The sequence below is a fragment of the Anser cygnoides genome, chromosome 6, assembly GCF_040182565.1.
Source record: "Anser cygnoides isolate HZ-2024a breed goose chromosome 6, Taihu_goose_T2T_genome, whole genome shotgun sequence".
Lineage (NCBI taxonomy): Eukaryota > Metazoa > Chordata > Aves > Anseriformes > Anatidae > Anser > Anser cygnoides.
In genome coordinates, this window is record NC_089878.1 from 16,015,301 (window position 1) to 16,038,686 (window position 23,386).

General features: G+C 43.8%; 2 protein-coding genes across 2 annotated transcripts in view; one reads left to right on the forward strand and one right to left on the reverse strand.

The window, feature by feature from the left end:
- The window catches only part of CD28 (CD28 molecule), a 29,465-nt gene extending 21,865 nt beyond the window's left edge, over positions 1 to 7,600 (reverse strand). Inside the window, exon 1 of the mRNA XM_013171675.3 lies at positions 7,526 to 7,600. The gene's annotated coding sequence lies outside the window, so the exon portion shown is untranslated. The remainder of the gene's footprint in view (positions 1 to 7,525) is intronic.
- RAPH1 (Ras association (RalGDS/AF-6) and pleckstrin homology domains 1) overlaps positions 1 to 23,386 on the forward strand; it is a 293,904-nt gene that overhangs the window by 155,239 nt on the left and 115,279 nt on the right. The window lies entirely within an intron of this gene.

The window sequence follows — 23,386 nt, forward strand, 5'->3', positions numbered from 1 at the left end:
AAAGTCCAAATGTATAATCTTCTTTGTGCACCCCAGTAGATGTTGATTATGGAGGAGGGGAGTCTACTCAGACTATAAAGTGTTTATTTTACTGATCAGACTGTGACTCACTATCAAGAGAAGAGATTTCTCTACTCCATTGCAATCTTGCTTTTTTAAATTTTTTTCCTTGGTGATCCTCTATATATGGCAGGTTATAGGTTGATTCTCAGGTTAGAAGTTAGGGGAGAAACTAGAATGTAGGTAGAAGTGGCCATGGAGGTGGACTTGACTGTTGTTGATAAGAGAAGAAGGAAGAACTGCAAAATAGAGAACATGGACCTTAAGAAGATGTATTGCACATCATTCGGAGAATTGGTTGGGAAGCTCTGGGCGGATGTAAAGAAAAGGCTGCTTATAAAGAGTTATCAATAGTTATCAATAAAATGGCAGATTATTGAGCATGAATATAAAACCATGGTACTGGCATGTAAGATTGAGACACAACAGCAAGGGCACCAAATGAGGTAACATAAGCAAAGTCCCTAAAGGGTAGCACAAAACCATTCTGCAGGTATGCTCAGAGTGAAAAAAATGCCAGGGAAATGTCTTATTACTGAAGAGAAAAGGAAAATGTTACTGAGAAAGCCATATGCCATTTTTGTCTTGGGAAGGCTTCAGGAGTGAGCTGTAGGCGGGTAACCAACAGAAGTGACACCAGCAAAGCAGTATGGCCTGTGCCTAGGAGAAGGGGAGAGGATGGGTTAGAAAGGGCATAAAAAGGCCAACTATATTTAAATGAATTATAGCCCAGAATACTTGAAGAATTACCTGATATAATTCCAGAACCATCTGAGGTTCTGTCAAGGAGAAGGCTGAGATATCAGAGAAGGGAAGAGGGCAAATATAATACTTTTATTTTAAAAAGGGAGGGAGAAAGTAGAGTCAGAGCATTGTAGAGAGATCAGCTGAATTTCAGTTCCTGCAAAAATACTGGAAAAAGTACTCAAGCCATTATTCATACCTAGAGGAAAACAACATGGCTTTGTGAAGAACAGATATATCAAACCATCTCATTTCATCATTTGATGAGGTAATCCTTACCATGCTGACAGGAAGAAGCACCAAATGCCGGATATCTTGATTTTCATGAGGCTTTTGGCAGAATTTTATGTAAGCAAGGCAGAGAAATATGGCCAGATGAAACTACTAAAAAGAGGGTTTCAAACTGATTGGAAACCATGCTCAGTAGTTACGGACAGTTTGCTGTCAAAATAGAAAGATCAGCTGAGCTCCTTGGTTACTGAGTTCCCAGGGAGTCTGGTCTGGCCTGGCACTGTTTATTACCTTCATTAATAACACAGGTCATGAACAGAGCCTGCTTTTTACATCTCCACACAGCCCTGGGTGGGACGGACTGCAGGCATGTTGGAGGATAGGATTAGGATTGTAAAAATTCTGAACAAACTGTAGAACTGGCCTTACACAAAAAACCATGAAGTGCGAGGTTCAGTACCCACACAGGAACAGGCTGTAGCACAAGCGTGCAGTGAGGAACAACTTGTTAGGTGGTAGCTCTGCAGAATTAAAAAAAAAAAGATCTGTGAGGATCCAGTCATGGATCACAGGCTAAACATGAATCGCTAGTATCATGAAAAAGGCAAACACCACACTGCACAAACTGGGAGAGTGGACTGAAAGCTTTGTAACGTTATCCTTCAGCTTGGTTCAGCATCAGCGGTGCCTTGGCTAGAGTAGCGGTGGTTGGGGCCCCAAAAAAAGCCAGAAAAAGCCAAAAAGCTGGGCCCAGCTGGAAGGAGGTGAGACACGAGGAGTAAGATCAGCGAGAAGCCTACAAAGGATGAGAGGTGTGTGCTCAGTCGGAGAGGAGGGGACCAAGTGGAAAGCAGTAGTTGTTGAATACACAGAAGGCAGGTGCAGAGGGGAAGGAAATCACATGTTCCCCACGTCTGGGGCAGGCAAGACAAGCAGTGATGGGATTGCATAGCAGCAACTGAGACTTCAGCATTAGGAAAAGCTTTCTAAAGGCAATAGTACCTGAGCAGGGCAGCAGACTGACCACAGGCTCCTGTCTCCATCACTGGAGGCTTTTAGGAGCTGATTAGTCATCCATCTAGAAAAGTTTAGGATGCCTTCATGCCCCCTTTTTTATACCCATGGTAAAGTGTGTAACCCATCACAATGAGCAGATACTGTATTGTAAAGCCTTTTGAAGCTTTGGTAGGTGAACTCTCTTTGCCTTACTGTAAGATGATAAATGTGGGGTGAGTATTTGCGCACAGCATCCTGCTGCTTGTGGAACAAATGACCTGGTTTTTCTTTGAAATGCCTCACGTGGAAGGAGGTTCCTTCACTGCCTGGTAAAATTGACATGTTACACATCACACACAGCTCTGAGCATCATAACACCGCCTTATCAAACCTGTGAAAGTTTTTACTAAGGACTGCTCTCAGTTTTGGATTTTTTTATTCAAAGACAATCTATTCAGGGAAGGGAACACTGCTAGAATGCATGGAGTCAAGTTGATTATGGCCCTCCAATGAAATCATGGGCGCTTTTACCCCAAAATCATGCATTAATGTTCTCAGGAGTTACTGTGGTATTCAGCAAGTTATTGCATATTTATTATAAATGAAATGGCTAGGGGGAGACATCAAAAAGACAAGCTTACTAGCCAAACATTACATGTTCACAAACACTCAGCCTAACGCATCTGGAAGTTTGTTTTATGAGAAAAAGCTTTATTTGAAGATTGCCAGTACTCCTGGGTTTCAGTTCCATAAAATCCAAAAAAACAGCTGTTGTTGTGGTATTTTGGGTTATTCCTGCTTGAAGCCCCAGCTGAGACTGGGATGTTTGCACAGCAGCACAAGAACAGGAACACGCAGATGCAAGGCATCTGGCAGCGGGTTAGTGTCCCTCTGCCGCATTTGGCCACGTACAGTGGTTTTGCCCTGCTGCTGGGCAGCTGAGCTCCACCACAGCCGTGCTCTCACTCACCCTCCTCAGAAGAAGAGGGGAAGAAGAAAGTACGCTGGAAAGAAAAAAAAAAAACTCACGGGTTAAGATAAGGATAATTTAATTAAAGAGAAAAGGAAGAGAAAAGCAAAGGCCACGCAGAAGCACGAAGAGAGAAAAAAAAAATTACTTGCTACTTCCCATCAACAAGCAATGTTCAGCCACATCCCGGGAAGCAGGGCCTCAATACACAGAGCGGTTGTTTGGGAGGACAGACGTCTTCATAATTAGAGGCCCCTCCCCCCTCTTTCCCCTTCCCCACCTTTTATTGCTCAGTGTGACACCACACCGTACGGAATATCCCTTTGGTTGCTTTAGGTCAGCTGCCCCAGTGAGGTTCCCTTCCCAGCTCTTGCCCACCCCCAGCCTGCTGGCTTTGGGGCTTTGGAGGGGGTCTTGGTGCTGTGCCGGCACTGCTCAGCAATAGACACAACACTGGTGTGATACCAGGGCTGTTGTAGCTGCGAGTGCAGAGCACAGCACTGCATGGGCCGCTGCAGGGAAAGTGAACTCCATCCCAACCACATCACCCAGGAGAGGCGGCTGGCGATCGCCCCACAGTCACTGCGATCACCAGGTGTCTCTTCTGAACAGCACTGCACCCTTGAAAGGGAGGCACTCCCTGAAGCAATATATGGCCTCTTAAATGCAGTGCTTAATCAGAAAAAAATGCCCATCCCAACCCAGGAGTCTTACTTAAACTCTCACATAACCCCATGTTAGGAAGCTTTTAGGAACAGAAGTAAAAATAGCCTTGGAAAAGCCAGATAACTCCAGTTACTTATGATTTAATGTTTTAACAGGGTTCGTGCTGCTTCTTTCTGCCCCCAGTGGTCTCCTAAATGAACTCCTAAATTTTGCCTAGACTGCAGATTGTTAGTATTTGCAGGTTGCAGCTCTGAAGTCCCTGCTTCTGTTGCAGCTGGTAACATCTTTCAGGAGAACCTACAAGACCTGGAATCCCTTCAAGAGGTTCCCTGCGGGGATGCCCGTGATTACATGACCACACATGATACATAAGGCACTGCAGTTGTCACCTGCGGTCTAACATGCATCTTCCTCTTCTCTGTGGAATTGAGAGCACATCTCTCTCTCCTCCATTCATCTTTTTATCTTCTAATCACTTCGGCCTTTCTGCACTATACAGGACTCCCCCATGGGATGCTTTTCTCAGCCACTCCCCCATCTCTCACTTTTTCTGGGTATAGATCTCACTTGTTTCACACCCTTTCCTCTAAACTCAGCAGAGGCCCTTAGAAGAGGGGTGCGTCTCTACCAATTTCTGTGGTTTCTTTTGCAAAGGACAGCCTGTCCCCAAGACCAGCCAGATCCCTGCAGATGTTTACAGAAACTGCCAAACTTTCAGAGGTTTGCCCATTTAATTTCTAGCTAGTGTGCTGGAGTTGTTTGCAGAACGCCATGGCAACGGAGGAAAACACTGCTGTGTCATTTCATGGTACGGAAAAGTCTGATGAGGTGGACCTGAAAGCCTCAGCATCTCAGTGGTCTTCTCCAGTCCATCTTCTTCCATTTCTCACAGCCCTTCAGGCAGGGATGTGTCAGTGTCAGGAGCAAGCCAGCCCAAAGGAACACGAGCTGTACCAGCTCACCTAGGCACGACTGCAATACAAGTGGTAGGGCACAACAAGATAATCGTAGGCAGCAGATGTATTTTTGCTGTTCTGCAGCTTCTGGAAGCAATATGTAAACGATACTGCCGAATGGCAATATCGAGGGAGATTTTTCTGGATGACTAACGCAATGAAAATGATGGTTAGATCTGCAAGGCATAAATTTAATATTTTTCACTGCCTTTTACCTAAAAAGTTAATCAATCAAATGTCTTTAAAAAGGATGTGATTGTGTTACTAAAGTGAAAAGAATCCCACAGGAAATGGTCCATGCTCTTCCTGTCTTTTTGGTACAACCCCAAACAACAGCAGTAACTTTAACTGAAGAATTAATGCTCGTCAGGGCTCTGTTGCGTGCGTTCCATAGACTTACTCAGTCCTCTTCTGCTGAGTGCAGTGGGGATCTTCAAGGTACTATTTTTACCAGTTTTGTATCAGATATAGTGTGACCTTTTCTTGCTACTCGATGCTACCTCTGAGTATACTGATGTGTCACACTCCAATACCATTATTGTCTTGGTGCAAGAACAGCCCTGTGCAACAAGAAAGTCTCACTGGGTTTTCAGCACCTTAGTGATTTGAGTCACAGCCCCAGAACAGCAAAGAACATACCCTTTAATGCTGTGAACATAGGCCATTCTTTGTGTGTCGTTAGTCTCCTTATTGTCAGTTCAGGTTTGTGAAATTCTAGTCCATTTTGGAACCACAAAACTTTAACTGTAAGACAGAGACGAATACAATCTGTTTAGAAAACCTGTCCTGGCGTGTATTTTCCATAATTAAAAAGATGGCATATGACAAAAAGCTCATTTCAGGTTTGCAGTGAGTTTTGTACAAAGATTAAACCCCGTGTTTATTTTATCTGGGCAGATTACTCCGCTGTACAAATTACCGCTATCAGTTTCCTGTAAGATCTCATTAGTAAACCCGGTAACTCATGTTGCCATTAGACTGCAAGGGATCCTAGCTTACAGGTTTACCTGCTTACAGAACTATAATGAGCATCAAGCTTGAAGGTATGAATGACTTTGAGCAGCAAAAAAGCACCATTTGCTGTACTTATTCTGCCGCTCCCAGAATAAGCACAGCTCACATCTCGTATCATACACAGGGTGGTATCATGCTGCAGGGGCTTTGGAAAAAGGCCGAAATTTCAGAAGTGATGCCTGAATCTTAATTTTGTTGGGTGCTACCTGAATGTATGTGACTGTGCATTTTTCCTTTAATATAAATTAGACTCAACAGCTAGTCTGCTCAACGTAGATAGTTCTGATTTGAAAACGGATCTAACTCAGCCCCCAGCAAATCCTCAGGCACCGTGTTCCTGTCCAACTGGAAAATCCCAACGGAGCCATATAAACTCAGCAATACTAACAAGTAATGGCCATGGCTTAATGAAGGGTGGCAATTCTGCTCTGGGGATGTGACTAATGGATGTGGTCATTCTGGTAGGTTTCTCTCGTGCTGATTGTTTTCCCTTCACATTTTTTGGTCCATATCTTGTCACAAACATGTCTGTCAAAAGCAGGAGCTACTGCAGACTGGGGAAGAAGGCTGGCGTCCAGATCATCTGCTCAGACTGGAGGCCCACACCAGCCCGGACACAGCTCTCCTTTTCTTGGGAATGAGGCCAAAAAGCAGTCTGTCTTTACCCCTGCATGAAGGGCGGTTCTTCCAGGTCCAAGGATCTCTGCAGAAATTAGCTGCTTTCTGCATGTCTCTGAGCTGGAGCACTGCTTTTAAAGTGTTGTCTTGTTTAATTTGGTGTTTCAATTACTGAGCGCAATAGGCTGCTCACTAAGAGAGATGGGCAATTAAAAGGAATCTATTATGTGTTTTATAAAGTACCACTGGAAAGCAGTGAGGCTAGAAATCAGGACCTAAATACCAGAGCTGGAAAACAGAAAGGGAAAGGAAGGCAGGGCAAGGCAAGGCAAGGCAAGGGGTCTCCACTTTTTCATTTCCTTTTACTTTTCTTTTACTAGTCCTCACTAGAGACTGACTACTTAAGGGAGGCAAATGTTTTCGGTCTCTCCCTGGTTTTGAGCGTAATGCCTTCTGACCACACTAACATTACTGGACATGCATCCATGTATTGGTATTCAAAGATATCTCAGGGAAGAGCACATACCAGTCTCTGAAGGGCCTCATTTCAGACCAAAAGTAAATAGCCAGTGTCACAAACCTGCACAGTGATCAAACACTGGAAAACATGACTGGATTTTTTAAAACTTAGTCAAGAAATAAAATTAGACTTGAATAAATTGCCTTCTTTGTATGATTCTCTGAACTGGTGAGTTGAACCCAGATGACAGATTTTAAGCATTAACCAGTGAAAAGACAACTTTTAATTTTAGAAATCTGTCTTGAGAGTAGCGTTTCCTATTTAACACTGAAGAATTGCACTTCAAAAATAGGTGATCGTTGCAGCCATGCCTCCATTCAAACACAGTAATAAACTAGTCTTTCTAGCCTTATTTGGTTTTTCTTTCTGTTATAATTTAACACTTTTGAAACCCTGTAGAAGCTTTTGCTACAGATAAAAAAAAATCATCCTTAGCTCCTGCATTCTCATTGTAGCCTCATCATTATCAGACAGCAAAGCAATCATGCATATGTATTTATTTTCTTGTAAATATTGATTTAAGTAAGAAAGGTCCAGGTCAACAAACATGCACTAACAGTGTCCTGAAACCTGCACTCCATGTCCGAAATCATTTCCCAGCTGGGAACAAGAATGAATTTGCAGCCCTACTCCAGCAGCAGCAAGGAGAAAACAAATTTGTCATTTATACTACAGTTACTATTACTATGTGTTGCCCCAGGTAATTATCTTTTCCTGTCTACGCATATGCTATTTTAGGTATATACTTACAAAATCTAAGGCAAGCATCGCTCAGATCTTTGACTTGTTGATGCTGCGTTGCTTTCAACTTCTTGAATGTTTAAGGGAAGAAGAATGAGTTTGTGGTTAAAGTACAAGTCTAGGAGTCAAGAGGTCTGGATTCTATTTCTGTGCTGTGCCACAGACTTCCTGTACGCCCTTGAACCACTCACGTGACCTCTTTGCATTTTTATACCCCATCTACTAAATGGGGAATAATAGTTGCTTCATACATGCTGCTGCTCTGAGGCTTAATTCATGCTTCTCTGAAAGTGTTTCAGGTTCCTCAGAAGAAAAGGACTTCAGAAATAAAGCCTCATCTCAGTTTTAATATTGTCTGAGCTGTCTAGCTTAAACGTAACCTCACCCAAAGGGAATGGTATTTGTAAATGTCATCCTTATAATGAAAAATCTGTTCTCCTTTTTCTGTCCCCCATGCCTTCTTCACTTCCTCCTCTTCCAGCAAGCTGCCGCACTGTTAAATACCTCCTCATCCCCTGGGATACCCAGCTGGTCACTGACCTGGCTGTGGGGTTTTTTTTATGCGGAGATGTGCATGCACTTTAGGTTGCAATGTTCTTTTCTCTGTCTATAAGCAGCCAGACGGATCTGCAGAAAGCCCAGAGCATGTCTGTGTTTGATTTAAACAGGCATTCAGAACAAGCTGAGCATTTCAGGGAAAGATCAGCCCTTACTTTTGTTTAAAACAAAGGGATTTCCAGACTCTGACATTTCTGAGGACTTGGGGCTTTTTAATAATCTCTTGAGGGTTTCTGGAGGTGCAGAGCTGAGATGCTATGCTGCTGTTTGACATGTTTCAGTTAATGAATGATTACTGAATGAACCACTACAGCATCGGCATTATACAAAAATTACACTGTTTTCGTGTGTGGATGAGACGAGAATGCTGTGTGGGAGCTGGATGTGTTGTCTAGGCTTGATAACTAACCAAAAGGTTTTATTATTCATATAGCTGTTTAATTAGTGCTGTCTTTATGCTAAGGTCAGCTCAGGCAAAGTGTGACCTTGCCCCAAAATGGCAGTATTGGCAGTATGAGGGAGGGGAAGGCCGTTGTACCAGGGCACAGTGCACCCCGATTACTCTGGACTACTTGTGCAGCCCAGAGGCCCCATAACAGTGAAGGAAATGCTGAAGTAGTCCCTATGTAATTGCGTGCTTGTTCCCCTTCAGTCCCAGTGTACATGGCTTCTGTTTCATCTGCACATGTCCTGAGGTCAGTGTTTTAAGAAGCCAGTCAGTTCCCTGAGCTGCGTGAGGCAACTTTTCACATCTGTAGGAGCCTCCTGCAAAATAAGAGAACAAATGCTGTGACACAGTGTATTTTGGGAGAGCAGCATTTCTGTAAATGCTTTGTGAAAGGGAGAATGTCAGGCAGAATGAGCGAGCATAAAGAAGAGGTAGGAGTTTGCCATGTGAGGAGAGGAGGAGCAAGTTGCTACCAGGAGGTGTAAGCACCAGTGCTGCAGAAGACTTGACACATTGCTTGAATGACCTGGAGGAGCCTTCACTGGGAATGAGAAAGGAAGAACAGAGAAGCAAGGTTTGAAACATTCAGAGCCATCAACTCCAAGAATCTGGCTGCAGAAGGGCAAGGACACAAGAAGCCAGGATTAAGGGAGGACACAAGCTTACTGGGGGGGTGCCGAGGTGTTACAAGCTCAGGGTCCCATTATCCCCTCTGTGACAAGCATCAGCTACCACTGGTTTGCATTGGGGTGGGCCAGTTACCGAGTGAGGAACCTTTACTTGCTGCCCATCTCCTCCTTTTCCCTGTTACTTAACAACCAGAGGGGGTGAGGCACTTGTATGGTGCCTGCTGTGGATATTAGCTGTCAGGGCTGCCGCCCTCTAATCACTCAGTGTTGTCAGGGAGTGCAGGGCCCCTTTATCAGTAACTTCAGGAAGTTGCATTAATCGATGGGGGGTTTATTGTAAGGCCAAATGGATAAATTCATGGTATTTGGCCTGCCATAAATTTTCTCACACAGAACCTTTTCAGTTTCCAGCTGGTGTTCTCCTGAGGGCTAAAACATGGAGCTCTCAAAATGACGGAGTCAGGAAAGCCTGGGAAAGCAGTGATATTGCAAAACTGTGTGTCCCTCCTACACCTTCAGTACATTCTCCTCATTACCACAAGCTGTCCCCAGGAACACTTGATCTGAATTGACTACTGCAGTATTTTAAAGATCTCTTCAGGCCATTTCCTGCCCTCCCCATGCTCCCTTACTTGGGCAGATATCCCAGTGGAGGTTCATGGCAGTTTTCCTTGAGATATCTGTTCTGATTTCCATTTCTGCTTGCTTCTTTTCGTCCAGTGTTTTGCTCCTCTCCACTGACTATTCCTTATTCTCGCACTGCTGCTTAGTGCCAAGTGAGGAGAGGAAATGACTAGATGATACAAAAGGGAGGAGAAGAAAAAGAAACTGGACAGAAAGGAACAATAGGGGCCAATAGGAAAGACTGGAAACCTGATCAAAATTTGTTTCCTAATGCCTCTCAGCAACGCTGGACACAGTTAGCTGGGTGACTGTGCTATAACTGTAGTTCAGCTATCCAATTTTTGTTTCACGAAACACATTCCTTTTGCTTGTATATGTAATTACCAGGCCAAAGCTAACTTAATTAAGTGCAATGGAAAAGACAATCTTTTGATTGCCTTTGGCAACTGCCCCTTTTATTATTCCAGATCTGAGAAGGGTTGGTATTTAAACAACACTAGTTAGGAATTAGATTTTTGTAGGTCTGAGCTACCTCTTTAGTGTCCTCTCTGAAGTCACCTGTGCCTTAGCATGTCAGTACCAGCTGACTGCATCAACTCAGTAAGTTAAGCAGTCACTCAAAAAGAAATGGCAGACAAAATGAAAATATAGTTCTTTCTTCTTGATGGTTAGAACCACCTGGAGAAACCTGCTTTCCTCATCGTAAGCACACATTGTACCATTTCAGCCAGGAAGCAGGTGAAAGTCACAGATGTAGGTATGCTTATTTCTTTTTCTGCGATGAATTTACATGGACTTGTGTAGACATGAAAGTGACTGTGCACATTTTTTTCTTATTTAAACACATCTAGATGCCACTTGGTTTTATTTCTTGAGATGGGCTTTGGTTTATTTTCTTTTTCAATTTCAACATGACAAATTCCAGCCTAGCTTCTCATCACAAATATCATACTAATGTTTGTCCTACAAAGTAAGTGTTTCTTAAATATTTTTGGGATTTGGTCGCTTCACTTATGAATTTCTGTCTCCATGACAACCCATCTGTGCTTTGTAATACCTTTGGTGAACATGGCAGAACTGTTATTTGTTTCAAATTATATAACACTTAGCACTGGATATGCAAAGGGAAATGGAATCAAAATAAATTAAAAAAAAAAAGCTAATTTGCACCATTTTCTTTAAAGATTCAAAATGACCACATCCTTCACTGTATGGGAAACCTGTTCATCTTGAAAATGCATCATTTTTCTCACAATCCTCCTCTTCTGGACTTGTTCTTTGCCTCATCACCATATCTTGGTACAAACAGGCTGCAGAGTTTGGCCTTCAGTGTCAAATCCATGACGATTACTGTTCTGTGAAAGAAAGGTAACTTCACATTGAAAGTGCTACCCCAAGCATTACGTAATTTTTTTCCTCAGGCATCAAAATCAACTGCTCCCACACTGCAAAAAACAGAACTCTGTTCTTGCCCAGGATGATGGATGTTCATCTGCCGCATGATGGGAAGTATGTCAGCGTCACATGGTTTTTGTGAGTCTTAAAAAAGATCCCATACTTCCATTGTTTGGAAATTTCAGCTATGTAAATAATTCTTGTAAATGGAATTTCAGTTCTCTGATATATAGCTGTGTTTGCTTTCTAATCAGAAAATACCACTTAAAATAATTTGGCTAGGTGTTTTGTACTCCATCCTCAGATATCCTCAGACATCCTAGATTTGTGCCTCTCCTTTTCTTCCAAACACTGTCCTGTGTCTGCCTCAGTTTTCTAGTTTACATGTTCCTCATGTATGGAAGGAGCTAAACTGCATGTCAGTCCGCTGCCATTGTGCTCTTCTAGATGTCAGACTTCTGACAGTTGTGCTTTGCATGAGCTGTTTGTGTATAAAGCTCCTGGTGTACTTTTGAATAGTGGCTTGATTTCTGGGTGCCGAAGTAGATGCATCAAAACCAGGCCCTACTTTCACAGAACGTTAAATGCCAGGGCCTTTTTAAATCAGACATACGAAGTGTTTAAAGTTGGTTGTGCCAAATCACCAGTCCTTTCTGAGGGCTTTGCTATGTAATATCATAGTTCCATACCTCTGAAGAGCAGCAATAGCAGGCAGACTCTTTGCTCTGCTCCTGTGCCACACAGGAGCTTTCCCAGAGAAACGAGGAACCAGGAACTACATGTGGCCCTGGCATTTGATAAGATATACCTATAGCAGTGTTGTTTGGTGTTAACAATAGCATGTATCCTGGAAACTTTTCCCTTTCTCGCCCACTCTGTTTTGAAAATGAATGCACATTTAGAGCCTAAAAATTTTTGCTGAATCTGTAAAGCATAAACGCAGTCCATGATGATGCCTTCCATTGTCTAAGACATCCTTTTATTCCTAATATAAAATGTTGTTGCATAAAACCCACTGAGATGCAGCCTCAGAAGTCTGCCATACACTTTTGATTCCTTCTGTCTTGATTTCTAAAGCCACTCAACTCTGCCTCCTCCTATTCATCAAGCACTGTAGTGCTCTGTCATGACTGAACTCCTATAATTTGTAGTGTTAATGACTCCAGGTGGTGTTACCTTGAATATAAAAGCAATCTAATTAGGCCACCTTCTGGTTGATTCTGATTTAGTCTTTGACTCGGAAGAGGCAGAGAAGATGAGTGAATGTAAGAGTGACTGTTGTAAAGAGCAGATGTTGCTGAACAGTTTTTCAAGTTCTGCTGCCTCCTTTCTCCTTTGTTTTTGTTGTTTCCTTGTTGTGCTGGGAACTTCTACGGAAAACCTTGGTGTAAGATGATACAGCACTTAGTACAAGCAGGATGATTATAAATGGCTCTTGCCTCACTTCAGGATCCTACAGATGTTGCTATATGAGATTTGGTTCTTCCTGATTCCATAATTCAATTTTAATGGCTAGATACCACTGGAGAATGCAAGTTCTGCAGACAATAGTGTCCTTTTACACTTAGAAACATCTGTTAGCTAAGGGCGCTTGTACAGCCTGAGCTCTAAACGAGCAGATCTGTAAACACCAGCATTTTATACCAACCTGGCAGACACCATTCTCGGGAGAAGCAAATTCTAATGTCTTTTTTTATTTGGTAGAGCTCTTTTCTTTCCCCTGTCTTTCATGTGGCTCTGTATTTCATCTACTACTTTTATGGATATGAAGTTTGAGAGCCTTTTTGAAGGGCTTAATGCAGCCTGGGGACCATATGTGTAATTCAAATAATGGTGCTTTGCTGTTCCCCTAAAGCACAGGGTAGAATTGGCACCACTCAGAGTAATATTTTGGACTGTCACTATTTGATCAAAGAACTTGGACTGGATCTGCTGGTGTTAATGCTTTTAGGATGGATGACTCCTTTGCTTTAGAAGAGGTTTCCAATAACCGAGGGCAACACTTAACATCTCTGAAATTTCTGTATTTACAGAGTAGTGAACTCTCCATGGTAGTGCACTTCAGACACCCTCCAGGAAAAGAAACAGGTTACAAAGCTCATTGGCACATCCCTCATTTTTCTCTTCTAATTTATGCTTCTTCCAGTTTGGTCTTGTTTCCATAGGTTTCTGTAGCTTTCTAGAGCACTCCGCTTTGGGAACAAGCCTGAACTCAAACCCAGCTAGCAAAGACAGTTTACTCATAGCCATGGGCTGTAAGGAATAAGTTTCAAAGATGTCTGAGTTCCTTCGGGGTGGAACCGCATTACGCTCGTGTCAGCTAAGTACAATGTATACCTTAAGTGCTATACGATAAGCAGCCTTTATGACACAGCATATCACATGTACTACTAATACCTGCAGATTAAAACAGCTGCCAGGCAGCAAAACCATTGCATGCAGAAAAATCAGGCAGAAGCTCAAATTTAGAGCATTAATTAATTCTCTATTAAGGAGCTGCAAATCTTAAGGCAACTTCAAATAAATAATCTTACAGAAGTTTGAAAATTAAATTCAGATTGATTGTTGACCCGTATTTAGGTTTGAGGATAACTGCTTATATTCCACACTTGAAAAGAAAACTTGCTTGTTTTTCCAATTATATCGGCCTAATAAAAGTCATTGCCACTCCTTAAAAACACTGCCTTGCATACAGTGTTGTTAGGTCATAACAAAGCCACTACCATGTGTGCTTGGAGCACAGCCATTTAACACTTTATTCTTTGTATTCAGGGTATCTGGCTGCAAAACAGAACCAGTTACAGCTTTCAGAGGAAGTTAGTGAGTACTGGGGAAGGATCGTTCTTTCCTGGTAAACTCAACCAGCTGCCCATTTAGTTTTCAAGTAAAACACCACCCTCAGTTTCCAGATTTCAGGCTGGTTTAGAATAAACAGCATAATTGGATTTACTAACTTTATTATTTATCTTTTTAACTGTTGGTTATTGTAAACTGACTGAACTGAAACTGAGGTTCCAAACAGAACTATATGTTCACTGGAGCTAATTCTGAAAGCCATATGTGAAAGATGGTACCAAGATTAAACAAATTTAACTTCCTTGCCAGCAGGCTCAGAATCCTTACTTAATATTGCCTGCTGTCTGTTCTGGGGAAAAATAAAAATAAAAAAATCTTAGTGGGCAGTAGCTAGGTACACCCAGCAAGCAAAACACACTATGAGCTCTAGCAACGACAAAGTGCAGGAAAAAAAGAGATTGAGATTCTCCAGAAGACCTATCCTCTTTGCAACGCTTCATTTCCATTTATGTCACATACGAACTTTTAAAGCCTTCTGTGTGTTCCCACTACATATTGTTGTGCTTCTGACTCTCACTGTCATTTACTCCATGGACAGTTCCCAAAGTGTCAATATGCAGTGTTTCTTCCTTGCTTCTCAGCAGATGAAATCAATCTGCTCCCACCCGACTTCCTGAGACAGAAGTTATTTCATCCATGGCTGTCATACATTTCCCAGATAATGTTTAAATGCAGTCCCACCAGTCATGACTTTCATAAACTTGATTTATTGTCTGGTTTATTGACCTCACTTTGCAAGGCTTTGCCTCCTTTCATAACAGCTGTGAACACATTGCCATAACAGGAATTTGCATTCTGTACACCAGCAATTTGCCCTTGCGTGTTCTGAAGTCTCCAGGGAGACCCGGTGGTGTTAATTTTTAATTCCTGGGAGCCTACCCCATGTTCAAGACACTCTGGGCATCTTAATAAAAATGTAACTAAGGAATTAATTTAGGGCAACTGAGCAATGTTCACTGAACCACCAGGAGTACAAAGGATATTTTCCAAACACGTCATTGATTGAGAGTAATATCCTTGGTCTCTAAATGAGTGGGAATTTAAAATCAACGTGAATTTATTTGGGGGCATTCAGGGCATGCATGGTGTCACCTTGGATTAGTTTGCCTGTGCCGGTCTAAACCTTCATACTCTCCTGTGTCAAAAGGTGTCTATTCCATGTGGCCATTGAAACAGTGAGAGACTGGGATCTCTGCAGCTGAGCAGCCACTCAAGAGCTGATTGGATCAATAAATCTATTTTGTAACCTCCCCCTGTGTATGTGGAAATGGCAGTAGGAGCCTCCCGCATATGCACGGCTATAGAGAGCTGGCAGCGGGGGAATCGAGGGAAACAGGATTGCAGCGGGCCAGAGGAAATGACTAAGAACTGTAGCAGAGGTGAGATCACACTAGTCCACAGGCAGAAACACAGAGAGGCAGATGCAAAGGTGTAGAGGATGTGGGAAGAGGGGAATTTCACGGGATGTACAGAAGCAGCAGGCAGATGCTTAAGGCTTAAACAGCTTTTTTATTGAAAAGCACTTCTGTTTATTGAAAGTTGTAGGCAAAGCTGAGGCAAAGATGTCAAAGTACATTGTCAAAGAAAAAAATAGACTGGAAGTAGTCAGTTGTGGTGCCAAGAGATAGTGCATTTAAGTAGCTTCTGTGCAGAAAAGGAGGATTCGAACTGGAGATCAGGGACAAAATCCTACCTCCAGTAGTGTCCCTAGGAAACATCTCCCGTTTGGAAGGAAGGCCTTGATTTCTTTCTACCTGACCAAAATTAATCAAAAGAAGGAAGACAGATTTTAGTATTCTGTGGGAATCAACAGGAAGAGGCTTGCAGACAGAGAAAGGTTTAGAGCCAGGCACAGTGGAAGAGAGGTTAAATGGCACGGGGCAGAGCAAGGGGCAGACACAACCTAGACAGCAGCCTCACAAACTGCAGTTTCCTGCCTTGTGCTCACTCCCTTCCCCAGTGCTCTGAAAAGCCTTTCAGCAGAAGTTCCCAAACTTCTTTTCGCTTGCTTCTTTATCAGCATTTGATAAGTCGGCTTGTTGGCACTCCTGAGCTGAGGAGTGTTGGGGTGAAGTGCCTCTTCCTATGTGCTAGAGGTTGTAGCCTTCCTCTACTGTGAATTTAGCAGATGAGCTTTCACAGGTCAATTATAAGAAATATCTCGGAGCCACTTTTTCTTATCCAGGCTCTTAGCCTTGCCCCACTGTCCTGTCTTGTGTGTAATGTAGTGGGACTGCTTGTGCAGAGTGGGATGTCCTCAGGTTTGGTTTGTGGAATAATACATCCCAGGATGATAAGATTTGACTGGGTCATGGCAAGAGGTTTGTGGTTGAAAAAAATAATCTTAAATTATTCATACTCTGTCAGGGAAAAAAAATCCATATAATGTTGGATTAAGCACTTTTTATTATCAGGTTGTATAAGTAAGCTATTAAACTGCATACGATTCTTGCAAGTCCTGGTTTTATAGATCAATTTTACAAAGCATTTTGTGTTCGTGCTGAACATAAACAGCCTCTCATATCTCCACCTACTGCACCAAGCATTCTCCTGATTAATTCATGAAGTCTATAATATTCAAGAGGAACCAGGGAGAAGAAATACATTTTTAAGCCCTCCACTAGCCGTGGCAGAGCAGACTATCTGTGTTCAAGTCAGGAAAGCAGATTCCCTTCAACACAAAGCCCGTTGTTCTTGCATTAGCATCACGCTTGTCTGTTGGTAGCCCACAGTAGTTCTGCAGCTACGCGGTGGACGTGGTGCTGGCTCTCAGAGGTTAATCAGGGCTAGTACTCGAAATGGAGGAACCATCAGGACAGAATCAGCCTCACTTGAAGCTTCGTCCACAACTAGATGAAATCCCAGACCGTGACTCTTCCCAGCTGGGGGATGCTGGCACTGGATGGGATGCTGGATTCCCAAAAGCCAGCTGGGCACTGTGCAGAGGCAAATTCTGCAGAAGCAGAAACTTCCCCCAGGAGCAAGGACAGCTGCTTCACAGTTACTTTGTGACCAAACATAACACCGTCTCAGACAGGTACTCTCTTATTCAGGGATTCCTTCCGGGGCCGGAGCAAGGGGTGCTCAATGTGTAGCACATTGTTTCACTGTCACAAGGCAGACTCTCGCAGGCATGCAACAAAGCCAGAACAGTAATCCCAGTATTTCTGACTGACCCACTGAAGGGAAGTACCAGCAGAAACGAGGGGAAAGCCCAGTCTCCTGAGGCTTTGCAGGCTCCAAATTGCTGGCTGGCTCACAAAAGGCTGAGTATTGCGCTCAGCCAAACACTCGTTGAAATTTCTTTACTTATTAGATGACAGGTCTCAGAAAACTTCCGTCTGAAGAAGAAGAAGGAAAAACTGTCCCCCAAACAGATTTTTGTGTGCGCCTCGTTCTGTCTGTTTTTCTGTTAGGCTGTATAGGTATTGCTGCAGCAGGGCATGAGGGTGAGCAACCTTGCTTTAGGAAGCATCTGGGGAACAAAGTTTCTGTGTATTTCTGTTATCTGTAGCCTGGCAGGAATGAGGGGGAGGCAAGGAAAGGTTGGTTCAAGGTGCTAGCTGTTGTCTCCTTGCCGACGTATAGATTTCTGTAATGAACGAGGTCTCAATCCTCTTGCGTTGGTGATGAGATAGGCTTACTGAGTGTTTTCAGAGCTCAGCTTAAAGCAGATGTCGTTCTGCTAAATCAAGGAGGCATTTAAAAAGAAATGGCAGGATGGTGTTATTATTGGTATTGTTGTTCTTTCTGTGCGAGAGGCTCCAGATATTCATAATTCTCCCTGGGGTTCTAAACGCTCAATTCCTTCAGAAAAAAATCTGACAAATAAAGGTTAGGTATGCTCAACCCATCATTTTTGGCAATGTCTCTTTAACTCAGGTGTCAGCTGCAAGGGTTTTTGCCACTGTTTCTTCTGTTGTTTTCTTAAAATCCCACTAGATACCATAGCAACAGCTGGATCACATGCTCCTCTGGTGTGCTACCTATAAGCAGATGTGAACAATGCTGGCTAATAAAGTCACAGCAAGTGTTGGACAGGAAAAACTCTGAATTCAGCCTCCGTGTTTTTTTGGAATAACTCCCAGCTAAGGCTTTCCATCATTTCTTATGACATAGGTAAATCCAGATCTGCAGGCAAAACAGATTCAGCTTACTTCCTTGCTTAATAAAAAGGCTGTCTAGGTAGTTGACGTTTTACAGTCATTTTCTCCCCATCTTATGTCAGCATTTCTTGGAAGCCTGAGGCTGAAATGCGTTTCCGTATTCAAATGTGTTTGCAGCACCTGAACGAATACCATCTCTGCTTTATTGACGGGTTAGCCCTGCTGTCAAACTGATTACAGCCTTTGGTGTTTTTTTTTTTTAAAACTTTATCCCAAAGGAGGAATTCAAAAATATACATAGTTAAATTTCATGCACCATATTAAATTGTGTTCTAATTATTTTCTAAGCATGTGGCAAGCATTTAAAGTGATGCATGTCAGTTTGGCCTAGTAATTACGCCACTGTTTTTTAAATCGGAGAACAAAGTTTTTCACATGCCAAGTGCACGTTTAATAATGCTATCGCTTAGTGGAAGTGGGCATAATCCTTTTCCTTGACTAATGCAGAAAATCTATGTAGAGCATTATTTATATTCATATTTAGGCAAGCAAAAAATAGTAATTCTCTCTTTTAATCTGATTTCTGCTTCCAAGTATATCCCATAAGTTCCTACCATATAAGACTAAACCATATGCAGTCTCAGCTGTGTCATATGCCCTAGCTTCAAAGATGACTTGCAATGCATAGGATCTGCAGCTCCGGTAGACATTATGTAATCAATCTGTACATTAATTCCCAGTTCTTAAAAGGGCAAATAAATTATAGCACCATACAGCATGACGGAAGGACTGGAAACCAAAAGAGAGAAACAGAATACGTTTTTTTCCCCCTGTGCAACTGGATAGAGGTTTAATATGAAATCAATGCTAATGCTTCTGTTGAAAATCCAGAGTAGATTCTCTGATTTGTGATATCTGAAGTGGCTCTGAAATTGCAGATACCTGTGGACTTTTGAGACTAATACTTGTTTATAGCGTCTGCATCAATTTAGATGCAATAACTTAAGGGATCTAATTATTTTCCTTGTGTTTACGAAGTCTCTTTTCATTATGCACCATCAAGTTAGAAGTCCAGGGAGGAAATTTTAAGTACTAACGTCTGCTGCTGATTTCAGGTCTCATTTCTTCCTGAGGACTAATGAATGCGTGTGTGTATTCCTCACAAAGGGTCTGCTTCTGCTGCCCTCTCAGTAATGCTAAAAGGCATTTTTGGAAGTGCTCACTGGTAGGGTCAGGGTAAGGGAAGCAGTCTCCAGTCACGTAAAATGCCAGCCCTACTCCAAAGCCTGAGACCATCACCTAGCAAGCTGCCTGTCAGGCGCTTTCACGCATGGCTTCCACAGGTCTGCAGCAGGCTTTGATCGGTGTAAGGCACTGGTGCTTGAACAGGGGGCACGAAGGGCAGAGGGAATATTAATTGTATCGGAACTGTTTGCTTGGTGGGGCAGACACAGGTCTGGATGGACTGTCTGGCAGCCGTAGGGGTCAGTGCACGCACTGGCCAAGTGTCTCCTGCAGAAGTCCCTGGGAGAAGGGTTTGCAATCAGAAGGGAACATCCTGGCAGGCGAGGAGAAGATGCCGAGAGCACAGAGGATCCAGATGCTCAGAGCAGATTGGGTGTGCGGCCCATCTCTTCCCAGACTGCCGTCTCTGCCACCAGCAGCCAAGTGATGCCTCAGGAGCAGAGGGGCTGGCTGGCCGTGCGGGCTGGCCTCGGGGCTGGGTGGGCCAGGGGCGCTCGTCCTGCTGCTGCCCCGTCTGCCAACAGCCTGTGGGGAGACACAAGTCTGCAGATTGCAGGCTGGCAGTTCAGCGCTTCTCACGGGAACAGGAGACGAGGCTGAAACCATGACAGTGGGCTGTGAAAAACTAGACCCATTTGGCATAGGGAGATGAGCTGTTTTGTGCAGGCCGCAGCGGCTGTTTGCCCCTGCCCTGCCACTGGGGACGTGTTTTCCACTGCCAAACCGTCCAGCTGCAGGAAGGATGCAGGCCTGAAAATTGATATTGCACTTAAATGATTGCAGTCTCATCACCTTCAGCCTGATCGCAGCTGACTTGTGTAAAAACAAATCTAGAAACCTAGTTCTGCCTGAACAGCCGGGCTGGTTAAACCAGGCTAAATTAGAAATTAGCAGGTGTTGCTCTGGGGATGGTTTTATAAGCCATGAGTGAAGGAAATAGGCAAGTAATTAGCAGCAGCTCCTAGGAAGATGATATACATAGATAGACAGATTTAAAGTCATAAATAACAATCGTGCTTGAAAATGGAAACAAATCTCTTTATTGTTTTATTTGCAGTCATTGTAAACAAGCATTTTTGCTTGTTCAGAGCTCCCAGGCAGACCATGTATATTATGTTCGTGGAAGGACAAAATTATTCTTAAAGCATAACCGTAATCACAAAGAGATTGTTTCATCTCAGATTTGTTTACTGACCTCTTACCACCAGAAAATGCTTTTTTATTGCAGTCTGTGGCAAGAGAAGTTCCAGAGAACTGTAACGTGTGCAATTAACAGCGAGTCAGTGTCACAGCTAGTACAAAGCGGAGTTACTGCAACTCAGAAATATACTTATTGACATCAGCTGAGTGTCTGGCCCCAGGAATGTAAAATAAGATCTGCTGTGCAGAATGAGGCTACTGTTACCGAGGATCCCATGACTAGCCTTTGTATGGTGAGAAAATGCAGAGTTAATAGGATTTTGTTATTAGTGGATTCGGTCTGATACTGAACTTTATTCCAGAGCAGCCTGGCAGATGCTCAGCATCCACGAAATCAAAACTGTACGAGCATTTCTTTCTTACTTCTTGCTAGCGTTTTCCTGGGCGTGCTGCTGTGCCTGGGCACGGAGCTCTGAGCTGCTCCCCCCAGAGGGTGCCCTGGGGTTGAGCCGCCAGCGCCTCCTGCACACCGCGCTGCACCCCCGGATTTCTTGACGAGAACTTAAAATAGAAATACTCTGACCTATTTTTTTAAGCTACTCCTGTCTCGATATTCCCGTACAGAACAAAGCAGCGTGCCACTCTTCACAGCAGCCCTGTTCTCAAAGATTTAGGGCTGGATTCAGCCCAGCAGCCCTGCTCTAGGGAATACCCACCCGGCCATACTGACAGCAGGAGTCATTTGAGAATGGCTCGGAGCAACCCTTTTCCAGCCTTGAACAGCACAACAACTCAAATAACTGTCGCTGCCTGCTTTGCTCTTTTCATGCTCTTCCCTAGCTTGGCACCGCAATAATAAAAAGCCTCTTTAGAAGATAATGCACACCCTGTGTCACTCACCCTTCCTGTAATTTACAGGAGCTGAGGACACTGCTAAGGTCCAAGAATAACAGGCATTTCTGCTGCATTCGAAGATACCTTGGCAAAGTCTGCTGATAGATTAGAAGAAAAAGTAAACAGTTTAATGCAATCCCCAGGCAGCATCGCCCACGCCTGGCTTTGAATGCAGATGAGGCCAATCTTGAAGTCAGCTTTCCCTGTGCAGCCGCTGCTGCCTCTGTGCCTTGGAGCAACGGAGCTGAGTAGGGAAACCCTGCGGGCGGCTGAGCCCTGCCCTGGCTGCAGGGAGGTCATTGCTCAGCTGGGCAGGAGCCCGTCCCCTCCTGGGAGAGCCCCCCCGTGCTGACTGTGGGGCCCCTGGCTCTCTCCCGGGGCACCCCACTGCAGGCTGGCTGCAGCGCCCAGCAGGGCAGAGCATCTCCTGCATTTGACAGAGCCCCTGTTCTCGCTCCTCCTCTGCTCTCGCTCCTACCAGCTGCTGCATCCCCTCACACAGTGCTCTCCTTGTGCCTCCGCGGCAAGGACAAGCCTCTCCTGCTGCCTCCTCCTCCTCCTCTCACTAATGGTGGAACATCCACCGGCCCACACTGCAACACGCGTCGTGACAAGATGGGAGCATTTCTGCTGACTGAACTTCTTTACCTCCATCTGGGGCGTTTTGAGATTCATGGGAGGAAAGCTGCCTTTTCCTGATACTTACTCTGATGATGTGACAACCTGGATTGTCATCACGGGGCAGATGGTTTCTGCAGCAGCTGGGGAAAAATAATTAGTACAAGAGAGGTGTAAGCAATCCTGCACTGTCTGTTCCTCAGCAACAGAGGCCTTGAACTTTGGCTGCCTGAGCAGCAGCATGAAAGAGCGGTGTAGTCCGAGGGATCTATTGCACTAACCTGAATTTAGCATGCGGCACGTTTGGTCATTCAGCTCGTTCATAACACCGGTCCTCGACCTCACTTGCTTCTCAGTTAATGCCTTGTGCTCCTCCTTGGTACCAGCATGTGTGAAAGAGAGGCCTTCTGGAAGGGGAAGCAGGTTATCAATCTGCTGTGCAGACTGCAGTATCTGGACTCAGAGAGGCAGCTTGCCAGAGTGGATTTTGTTTTGCTCCTCATAGGTTACAGCTGTTCCTGAGCAGACTTTTCCATCCTTTTCTTATTTGTGTAGCCGACTGCAAACCTTTTAGGCTACCTCAAATGGCAGTCTGGTGGAACACGAAATTGTTCCCACCAAGAGGTCTGTCACTTGGCAGATAAATAACATCATTGCTAAAGTATTAAAAGAAATAATAAATCTTCCGCCCTCTGTGTCTTACAGCTATCCTGGGCCTGTGGAGCTCACAGCTGTTTTTCAGGAGGCAGACAGATTTATGCAGAGAACTAATGTGCATGTAAATCTTCTCCCCATAGATGTTGCCACCTCCTGCGTTGAATCTTGGCCTTGGTAAGAGCTGTCACAACATCCAAAACTTTTTAGCATTGATTGAAGAGACTATCCACTGTGAAGCCACTACTCTGGTGGGTCTCTGAATTGGGGAAGGAATAAAATCTGTAGCAGAGATAGCATTACAGTCGGTAACACATTCACACAGATCAGATTCAGAAACATTATGCTGAAAATCTGCAGACTGTTCCTTTCTCTATGAAATTCCTGTTAGATATACTGACAGAAGAGAACACTTCTGTATGTGTGTCAGATCTTCCAAACCAGGGGCCTTATAATTTTGCCAGACTCTCATCTCACTCATTTGAGTATTGTCCCATCTTGAGAAGAAGCATAAATCTGATGTTGCCAATCTCCAGATGAAGATCATGGAAGTCTAGGACTGCTCACTGACTCTTTTCCTGGGTGCTCAGAAAGGATGACAATAAGTGAGAGAAGTAGTGCAATGCAGCTGCAATTTCTTTGACTCCAGCCATGCAGAAGCTGTCCGTCCGTAGAAGGGCACCATTCCTCCCTTGACATGCCA